The 10,109-nt window shown below is 37.4% G+C and overlaps 1 pseudogene; it reads left to right on the top strand.

Moving 5' to 3' along the window:
• Positions 1 to 9,247: 9,247 nt before the first annotated feature.
• On the top strand, positions 9,248 to 9,786 carry LOC120863089 (annotated as a pseudogene).
• Positions 9,787 to 10,109: the final 323 nt, after the last annotated feature.

The raw sequence follows: 10,109 nt of genomic DNA, 5'->3' as shown, positions 1-10,109 counted from the left end.
CAAAAATATATAAGCAACTGCTGCAGCTCAATTCCAAAAAAAAAACGACCCAATCAAAAAATGTGCCAAAGAACTAAACAGACATTTCTCCAAAGAAGACATACAGATGGCTAACAAACACATGAAAAGATGCTCAACATCACTCATTATCAGAGAAATGCAAATCAAAACCACAATGAGGTACCATTTTACACCGGTCAGAATGGCTGCTATCCAAAAGTCTACAAGCAATAAATGCTGGAGAGAGTGTGGAGAAAAGGGGACCCTCTTACACTGTTGGTGGGAATGCAAACTAGTACAGCCACTATGGAGAACAGTGTGGCGATTCCTTAAAGGACTGGAATTAGAACTTCCATATGACCCAGCAATCCCACTGCTGAGCATACACACCGAGGAAACCATAATTGAAAGAGACATGTGTACCCCAGTGTTCATCACAGCACTGTTTATAATAGCCAGGACATGGAAACAACCTAGATGTCCATCAGCAGACGAATGGATGAGAAAGCTGTGGTACATATACACAATGGAGTATTACTCAGCCATTAAAAAGAACACATTTGAATCAGTTCTAATGAGGTGGATGAAACTGGAGCCAATTATTCAGAGTGAAGTAAGCCAGAAGGAAAAACACCAATACGGTATACTAACACATATATATGGAATTTAGAAAGATGGCAACGATAACCCTGTATGCAAGACAGCAAAAGAGACACAGATGTATAGAACAGTCTTTTGGACTCTGAGGGAGAGGGAGAGGGTAGAATGATTTGGGAGAATGACATTGAAACATGTATAATATCATATGTGAAATGAATCACCAGTCCAGGTTCGATGCAGGATACAGGATGCTCGGGGCTGGTGCACTGGGATGACCCAGGGGGATGGTATGAGGAGGGTGGTGGGAGGGGGCTTCAGGATGGGGAACACGTGTACACCGTGGCGGATTCATGTTGATGTATGGCAAAACCAATACAATATTGTAAAATAAATAGCCTTCAATTAAAATAAATAAATTTATTTTTAAAAATAAAAATACTAATAAACTGCAAAATATACATATATAACAAAAACTCTGAAAAAAGTCTTATTTTAAAATACAATTAACCCAAAATCTCCAACAAAAGAAAAAAACTAAAATTCTGAATATCAAATATGTCCTTTGTAAATATCAGAGGTGAATAAGTTTTGTGTAAGGGTTTTCAGTATTTGAAAAATTATTTGAATGGAATTCATACTCAATAAGATAAATACTGATTAGATATGTAGTGAAGTGGTAACTCAGGACAGAATAAACTGTAAATACAGGTTGTTCTCTCCTCTTATTTTTTAAAATATAAATTTTTGTTACAAAGAATCCCGTATTTCTAAAATTAATGAAACTATTTTGAATTTCTCTATGATTTTATAATTTATACTGCTGCGATCAAAGCCTGATTAGCTTCAATTTTTAAAACTTTAAACAATGAGAAATATCTACAAAATTTAAAAGCAATTAAATTTCTTTTTAAATATTGACAAAAAAGAAATTAAAAGAAGATTTTTGTTTTGTTTAGCTACATGTTTACTCCTTCTTGAACCATTCCTTTCCTTCTGTAGATTCAAGTTTCTAGTCATTTCTCTTCAGACTGAATAACTTGCTTTAACATTGCCTGTAATGCAGGACTAATGTGACTAATTCAATTTTATTTTAAGCCTGAAAATTTCTTAATTTTGCCTTCACTAAAAAAATATATTCCACCCCCCCGCCCCCCACTGGTTATATCACTGGATTGGCAGAACATTTTCTGCTTATGTTCAGAATTTAAATATGCTACTTCATTGTCTGTGGGCCTCCATTGTTTCTGATGAGGAACGGTTATGTATATACCACCATCAATAGTTACATCAATTTTTCAAGTGGCTTTCAAGATCTTTTCTGTATATTTGGATCTCAGCAGTTTGACTACAATGTTCCTAAGTGTGGCTTTATTTTTATTTGTCCTCTTGGGTTTTGCTAAGAGTCTTTTATTTCAAGTTTATGTTTGTTACCAGTTTGGGAAAATTTTTAGACATGATGTCTTCACATACTTTTTGTGGCCCATTCCCTCACTATTCTTTTTTCATTCTGGTCCTACAATTACATGCATTTTAGACTATAAGCACTCCTTATTGGGTTTGTTTACTGGCTTCACAGATATTGCATTTTTTATAAATTGAAGTTTTGTGGTAACCCTGCACCTAGCAAGTGTATTGGCACCATCTTTTAACAGCATTTGCTCACTTCATGTCTCTGCATTACCTTTTGGTAATTCTCACAATTTTTCAAACCTTTTCATTATTATTATATACGTTATGGTAATCCGTGAACAATGATCTTTGATGTTACCATTGTGATTGTTTTGGATTACCACAAATTGTACCTATATAAAATGACAAATTTAACTGATAAATGTGTGTGTTCTAACTGCTCCAATGACTGGCCTTTTCTCCATCTCTCTCCCTCTCTTTAAACCTCCCCATTCCCCAAAACACCACCATATTGAAATTAGGCCAATTAATAACCTTACAATGGCCTTTAAGTATTTAAATGAAAGAAAGAATTCCATCTCTTGCTTTAAATCAAAAGCTAGAAATGATTAAGCTTAGTGAGGAAGGTATATTGAAAGGCCAAGATAGGCTGAAAGCTAATATAAGGAAAGCTTTAGTGATCTGAATAGAAGATCAAACCAGACACAGTAACTCCCTTAAGTCAAAGTTGAATCCAGAGCAAGGCCCTAACTCGCTTCAATTCTACAAAGGCTGAGAGAAGTGAGGAAGCTGCAAAAGAAAAGTTTGAAGCTAGCAGAGGTTGGTTTGAGGGGTTTAAGGAAACTAGCCATCTCTATAACTAAAAGTGCAAAGGGAAGAAGCTAATGTGGAAGCTGCAGCATGTGGTCCAGAAGAACGAACTAAAATAATTCATGAAGGTGGCTTTATTAGACAAGAGATTTTCAATGTAAACAAAATGGCCTTCTATTGGAAGAAGGTGTCATCTGGGACTTTCACTGCTAGAAAGCAGAAATCAATGACTGGCTTCAAAGTTTCAAAGAACAGGTTGACTCTCTTGTTAGAAGCTAAGCTCAACATTCAGAAAACGAACATCATGGCATCTGGTCCCATCACTTCATGGGAAATAGATGGGGAAACAGTAGAAACAGTGTCAGACTTTATTTTGGGGGGCTCCAAAATCACTGCAGATGGTGACTTTAGCCATGAAATTAAAAGATGCTTACTCCTTGGAAGAAAAGTTATGACCAACCTAGATAGTATATTCAAAAGCAGAGACATTACTTTGCCAACTAAGGTCTGTCTAGTCAAGGCTATGGTTTTTCCTGTGGTCATGTATGGATGTGAGAGTTGGACTGTGAAGAAGGCTGAGTGCCAAAGAATTGATGCATTTGAACTGTGGTGTTGGAGAAGACTCTTGAGAGTCCCTTGGACTGCAACGAGATCCAACCAGTCCATTCTGAAGGAGATCAGCCCTGGGATTTCTTTGCAAGGAATGATGCTAAAGCTGAAGCTCCAGTACTTCGGACACCTCATGCGAAGAGTTGACTCACTGGAAAAGACTCTGATGCTGGGAGAGATTGGGGGCAGGAGGAGAAGGGGACGACCGAGGATGAGATGGCCGGATGGCATCACTGACTTGATGGACGTGAGTCTGAGTGAACTCCGGGAGATGGTGATGGACAGGGAGGCCTGGAGTGCTGCAACTCATGGGGTCGCAAAGAGTCGGACACGACTGAGCGACTGAACTGAACTGAACTGAATGCAGCTGGTGACTTTAAGTTGAAGCCAGTGCTCATTTGACAGTCTGAAAATTCTAAGTCCTTAACAATTCTTCTCTATAAATGGAACGACAAACCCTTGATGATAACGCATCTGTTTACAACATGGTTTGCTGAACAAAATACTTTAAGCTCATTATTGAGCACTAATACTCAGAGAAAGATTCCTTTCAAAACATTACTGCTCATTGACAATGTATTAGGTCATCCAAGGGATCTGACATACAAGAGATATACAATGAGATTAGTGTTTTCAGGCCTGCTAACCCATCTATTCTGTAATTCGTGGATCAAAGAGTAATGTCAACTCTCAAATCTTATGATTTAAGCAATACATTTTGGGAGCTGGATTTTTTCCCTTAGTTTTCCCACTGTTCTATTGCTTTCTCTCCACATTCTCTAATTTCCAATCTGGTATTAAGCCCATCCAGTTCAGATTTTTCATTTCAAATATTTCATTGTCAGTTTTACAGTTTTTATTTGGTCTTCTTTTATCGTTTCCATTTTTCTGCTGAGATTCCCCATCTGTTCATTTATTATGACATATTTTTGTTCCAACCCATGAAAATATTTACAATAGTTTAAAAAGAAAAACTTTTTCATTAATTCAAACATCTGAGTCATCTTGGGGTTGGCTTCTCTTTGCTGCTTTCTCTCTTGTCTATGGGTCATATGTTCCTGATTCTTTACATTTAAATTCACACTGACCATTATGAACTATGCATCTTGATAGCCTGTATTCTGTCAGTTTTTTCTTAGTGTTGATTTTTGTTCTAGTAGTCAGTTAACTTTTTTGGACTTGAATTTCAAACTCTGGCTCCTTTGATAAGCAACTGAAATCTCTACTGTTTTCCATTCTGACAGGTCTGGTTCATTCCCTTATGTACATGCAGTTCAAGGGCTGGTCATAGCGTTTGTCTGCAGGTATGGGGGCCTCCACCACAATTATCTCCCTTTCCAGAAAGCTTCCCCTCACTCATCTTCTACCTTGGCAATATCGAACTCCATTCTTTGACTCCTTGAGCCAATAAGGCTGCAACTTTGTGCTTGAATTCCAGCCATTCCATGTCACTCTTAAGGAGAATGCCCACAGGCAGAAAATTCATAACTGTAAAACTCACACAGTGCAGTTTCCTTTTTCAAGTGTCTATATTCCTGTTTCTGCCTGCTTTGGATCACTTTCCAGTGCCTTCAACTTGTTGAATTTCTTCACCAAGAATTTATTCTTCTTCTGTAAATAACAGCTTGTCTAATACAAACTGCTATTGTAAACCTTTCTGTTTATAGTTAAGACAAAACAATATCTAATTCCTGACGCAGGCCCCCAGATGGGCTTTTGAGACCCTTCCCTGCAGAAGGCTGCCTGCATGCAGCGCATTCCATTGGAGCTGAAGAGCAGGAGGATTTAGGCTAGACCTCAGACTGTCATAGAGGCCTGGAGTGGGGGGTCAGTGTGCCTCAGTTTCCTCCTGAACAACAACTGGATTTTTACAGTATCAAGAAATTGTGGCAGGGGCAGAAGGGAGGCTTCCCTGGTGGTTCAAACAGTAAAGAATCCGCCTACAATGCAAAAGACCCAGATTCAATCTCTGGGTCAGGAAGATCCCTTGGGAAAGGGAATGGCTACCCACTCCAGTATTCTTTCCTGGAAATTCCATGGACACAGGAGCCTGGTGGGCTGCAGTCCATGGGGTTGCAAAGAGTTAGACCTGACTGAGCAAATAACACACACAATACCTAATGTTAGGACCAAACTGGAGCCAGGACAGGCTCTAAGGGGCAGGCTAGGCCTGAGGTTTAGTCTCTAGAAAAGCTGAGGCACTGGAAACTCCCGCAGGCAGTGTAGCTCAACCAATCAGAAAAAATCCCCGTAGCCCCCTGCCTGCACCAGACCCAAGCCAATCCGGATAGGGATGCGAGGTTTAAAAGTCCCACGCGTGTGTATGGTTTAGCCAATCAGCTATGCTGTTACAGGAACAAAGAACCGTCTGTATAAAAGTAGATGTGATTCAGAGCTCGAGGCTCTCGTCAAGACTCCACTGCACTGGATGAGACGGGAGCTCTAGCTCGAGCTAGCAATAAAACGCCTTTATGCATTTGCATTGCTGTGGACGTCTTATTCTCTCAGTTTTGGGGACTCGGACTTCAGGCACACTAATTCCTGTTTATTTGAATAGAAGACACTTTGAAAAAAGTGGAAAAAAATTTTTTAATATATGTATTAACTTCCAAAATGTCAAAGACAAAAAATATAATTATTATTCTATTCCATGTTAAAATTACCCTTTTTAAAAATACACAGAAATTCTACTGTAGTAACTTCTACTTTATCTTCACAAGTTTATTCTAACTTCCTGGTAGAGCCCTTCTTCCTGCTATACCACAATTGCTAGAGTATAGAAAGTTTATCAGTCATATCACTCTCTGATGCTGCTACTGCTGCTAAGTCGCTTCAGTCACGTCTGACTCTGTGCGACCCCATAGACGGTGGCCCACCAGGCTCCCCCATCCCTGGGATTCTCCAGGCAAAAACACTGGAGTGGGTTGCCATTTCCTTCTCCAATGCATGAAAGTGAAAAGTGAAAGTGAAGTCACTCAGTCGTGTCCGACTAGTAGCGACCCCATGGACTGCAGCGGATCAGGCTCTTCTGTCCATGGGATTTTCCAGCCAAGAGTACTGGAGTGGGGTGCCATTGCCTTCTCCATATCATTCTCTAGGTACTGAAAAATATAGTTGGATTCCTTACTATATATGTCATTCCTTTTCAAGTGGGAAAGGGCTTACAGTAGATCTTATCGACAAATTAACCCAATTTTATATTCCATTCATCTCCAACACAGAAGTTGAAAAAACTAAATATTCAGTTATAGTTCCCTTTGAAGCTAAAAGTGGGCATGTGACAAGTTTTGACCAATAATAAATAAATGGAATTTTTCTAGGTGACATCTAAGAAAGCGTTTGTTTTCCTGATAGAAAGAAAACATGTCATTAGCACAGCTCCTTTTAAAATAGTCACAATGTCAATGCCTTAAACTCGCAAGCATGAAAAATGACCATAAGAACAGTTCTATCATTCGGTGCCATTGACCCAAAGTCAGTAGCCTCTTAACTCCAAAAATCCTCAGGAAGTGAAAAGTATTCATTTAAAGTACTAACAGTCACGTTTTCCTTACCTACAGCCAAAATTACTTTTAATTGCTGTACAAATCCATTTCCAACATAGATCAATTATGCTAATTTATATCCCCAATGCCTGTTACAGTACCTGGGACATAGAATTTACTGTCTTTATTAAATTAATTAATATAGGTCTATAATTTATAGTAATATTAATATTTAAAGCCAATTAAATTTGATATAATTTTGGAAGTCAATTTTTTTGAAAATTCGCATTTTTTCAAATACCTTCTAAAAAACTCATTGTTGATGACCATCACATGTTTACATTACTGTATCATCCTTTACAAAGTGTTGACTTTTGGGTTGGTTTGGAATATTCTTTAAAAATTCTTCCAAGATTTATAAAACACATCTGCAAATGTTAGATTTAAGGTCAGGCATTACTGTATGAATCTTTCTTATGATTTTAATGTCCTTACTTGCATTTCTATCAATTCTTCATCAGCTGTGAAAATTCAGCTCATCTCTATTAACCTCACCTTAGATACATTTTTTCCAGATTTTCTAGGACTTTTATTATTATATAACATTGTAATAATTGCAAAATTGCCAAAGCAAAACATTGCAATATCTAATACTCTGAGATTTAGATTCTGTGATTTGAATTCTATTTTTCATTAGCTATGAAAATCTGAGTTAAAAAATATTATAATGCATAGAGAAATCTAAATCCTTAAACTTTTAGAAAGCATAACTTCATGGAGAAAAATCTATTTTCATTAATATGTTTCCATGCAGTTTATATTTTTAAAATAAAACTTTTCTATTAATATAATTTCTCATCTGGAATATAAATATTCTCAAAGTAGAAGTAAGAGGTTGTTAAACTTACAGTTCTATTCAGTAAATTTTTTTTGTTAAACCCTCAGCATTTTAAATCATAGGAAGTAGTTATGGATGAACTATGTTTCAGTTGTTTAAAGAACTGTAGGGAACATAATGAAAAGTTTCTCCTAACTCTGTGCCACTCAGAACAAACTGACCTCATCCTCGTGAGGTTTTGTGGTGTGACTGACACCAAGGCTTCTATGTAAGGTATGAAGATAATGCATCAACCCTGCCTGGAGCATGAACATGTGGTTTGTAAATCATGAGAATGGCTTCAAAAGAAAACATGGACAAAGTTGAGTCCAAGGACTTCATAAAAGCTGAAATGAAGACACCCATGTATCAGAGAGTAGCAAAATAGTTTTAAAAGTAGGTGAACACTTTCCTGGGACAGTGGAGGCCCCTAATTTCCTTCCTACACTCAGAAGTCAGGGAATTCTAGGGTTGAAGAAGTTTAATAACATAGTTTTTAATCTTCAGCCCATAGTAACAGATAACAGACATATAGATATAGTGTGAATAAAGATATACACACGCCTGTGGTTAAGAGACCTTAATCAAAGAGAATACGATTTAGCAGAAAATATCTAACCTGAGCCTGTAGTTATTCAATTTGATGCAAAGGGCAAGTTATTTCTTATTTAATAATTAAGTATTCTAACGCATACCCTTCTATCAGATGGACAACAAAGATACTAAGTAGGAAGTATTTCTTACCTCCATAAATTATTTCTTTTACTTATCTTTATTCTGTCTTGAATTTAAACTCACATGTCTGAAATAACATGGTTGTAGGTGGGCAGACCTCAGAAGTCTGAAGTGGAGTATGAGTTTCTTTGAACAGTAATTAATATCTATTCCAAATAATTTGCATGGTTCTATTCCCCAAATTTCTAAGAAATATTTACCCATCAATCACAAGCCACAAAACAGATGCAAAAGCACAAAAGAAATAAAAAAACAAAAAAGATGATATAAAACCTACCCTGACAATAGAGGACTAGAAAATAGCTATACACTTTAAGTCTAAGAAATTTAAAGCTCTAGCAAAGTGAAAGGATTCATTTCAAACAGAATCCAAAAAAAGCATTCATTAAATGTAAACATTTTTATATTCTGCTTCTTTACACAAAGATAAGTTAAAAGTTCTGGCGACATTATTCAATGATGATTGTGGTTGAAATTTCTGAATTGAAAGAATTGCATTTTCTATCTGTTGGCCAAACTTATAGATATGGCCATTTGATAACTAAGGCCCTCAAATTATAAGATTTTTCACAAACTTTAAAACTGTGTCTTAACAAAAATACCACATAAGAAAACTGAACTTAGGCACAATTCTCCTATTCTTAGACTTTGTTAAACTCTGAAAAACATAATAATTAAATTGGCTGAGAACTGAAGATTTGCTGCCTTTAATTTCACTGTAATGCAAAGGCAAGGATGTCATTCATTCAGGCATCTTAATTATTACTTCTTGGAGTGCGGGAGGGTGTGCTAGCAGATGATCAAATTGGTGCTCTTTGTGTGTCTGGGTAACATCTTTCTATCACCCATCACAGAAGCAGTTTTTAGGAAACCTGTAACTGATCAAACCATTTCAGATAGTTGGAGGATAGGCCATGCATTGACAACCATGTATGAACTAGGAAACCCTCCTGATTATCAGGGGACAGACTTCCATGAAAAAGCATGGTAATCCCATGAGTCATATTGCCCAGCAGATTACCTAAAAAGATTGCCACTTTTGACTGTATACCACATATGGATGAAATCAATTGAAGAGATTTGAACAGAAAGAGTTATCAAGTTAAAAACTGCAAAGTGAAAATTGAACTATTTGGGAGCTATGATCCACAGAAATAACTCATTATTGAAGATCACTATTAGGCCAACAACTCTGACTTTGAGACCATCAACGAGCAATGTGTGCAGCGCTGCAGAACATTTCTGGAGAAGGTTCACTGACCGGGTCCAGTCCTGTGAGGCCCAGACTTATCCCCACAGGCCCCTTTTCTCGGCTCAGTGTCACAGTTCCCTAGCTCAAGGTCATGGCCCTTTCTTCAGTTGACCCACTGTTTCTTATTTTTAAAAAATAATTAAAGATAAAAATCAGTTGTATTTGGCAGAATAATAAATAAGCATTTGGGGTTAGGCAGTGTATGGGGTGAAGGTAAATCAGAAAGCATGGCCTCCACTGTCCTTTTGGATGATGTGTGATGTTGGCCCGTCTGCTCAGTGCCAGGCAGCGGCTTGATGAGTAAGTGCATAAGTAAGCGTGTTGCTTGTAA

Source organism: Oryx dammah, unplaced genomic scaffold (genome assembly GCF_014754425.2).
Source record: "Oryx dammah isolate SB20612 unplaced genomic scaffold, SCBI_Odam_1.1 HiC_scaffold_4, whole genome shotgun sequence".
In the NCBI taxonomy this organism is placed as follows: Eukaryota; Metazoa; Chordata; class Mammalia; order Artiodactyla; family Bovidae; genus Oryx; species Oryx dammah.
This window is presented reverse-complemented; position numbering and strand designations above follow the sequence as displayed.